Here is a 379-nt window from a genome sequence, read left to right as displayed (position 1 = left end):
AGGCCGTGGCGAAGAGCTAGAAAAAAAAAAAAGCGATAACAGGTTAAAAAAAGGGTGCAACACGAGGACTTCCCAGGAGGTCACCCATCCTAGTACTACTCTCGCCCAAGCACGCTTAACTGCGGAGTTCTGATGGGATCCGGTGCTCTAGTGCTGGTTTGGTCGCACCCGTATAAATATGTTCTGAAATTATTCTTAAGTTGACGGCGTGGAGAGGTAATTTTGACGCATCTTCATTCCGACAGAGCGTAGGGGATCAAAAATGCATTTTTTTGCTCCGCATGGCCGGCCGATGGGCCTATGGCACATCGGTGCCCCATCCGGCTCGGAAAAAGCTTTCCGGAATGGGGTCATAGTGCCGAATCGGACTCTTGGGCTA

The 379-nt window shown here is 50.4% G+C and overlaps 1 non-coding gene across 1 annotated transcript; it reads right to left on the bottom strand.

Annotated features, from left to right (window-relative positions):
* Window positions 1-51: 51 nt before the first annotated feature.
* On the bottom strand, window positions 52-170 carry LOC114578634. The gene has a single exon (XR_003699626.1). It is a non-coding gene; the product is annotated as a 5S ribosomal RNA (ribosomal RNA).
* Between the last annotated feature and the right edge of the window lie 209 nt (window positions 171-379).

This window comes from Dendrobium catenatum, unplaced genomic scaffold (assembly GCF_001605985.2).
Source record: "Dendrobium catenatum unplaced genomic scaffold, ASM160598v2 original_scaffold_100178, whole genome shotgun sequence".
NCBI lineage: Eukaryota > Viridiplantae > Streptophyta > Magnoliopsida > Asparagales > Orchidaceae > Dendrobium > Dendrobium catenatum.
Note: the sequence above shows the minus strand (reverse complement) of the source record. Positions and strands in the feature narration are given on the sequence as shown.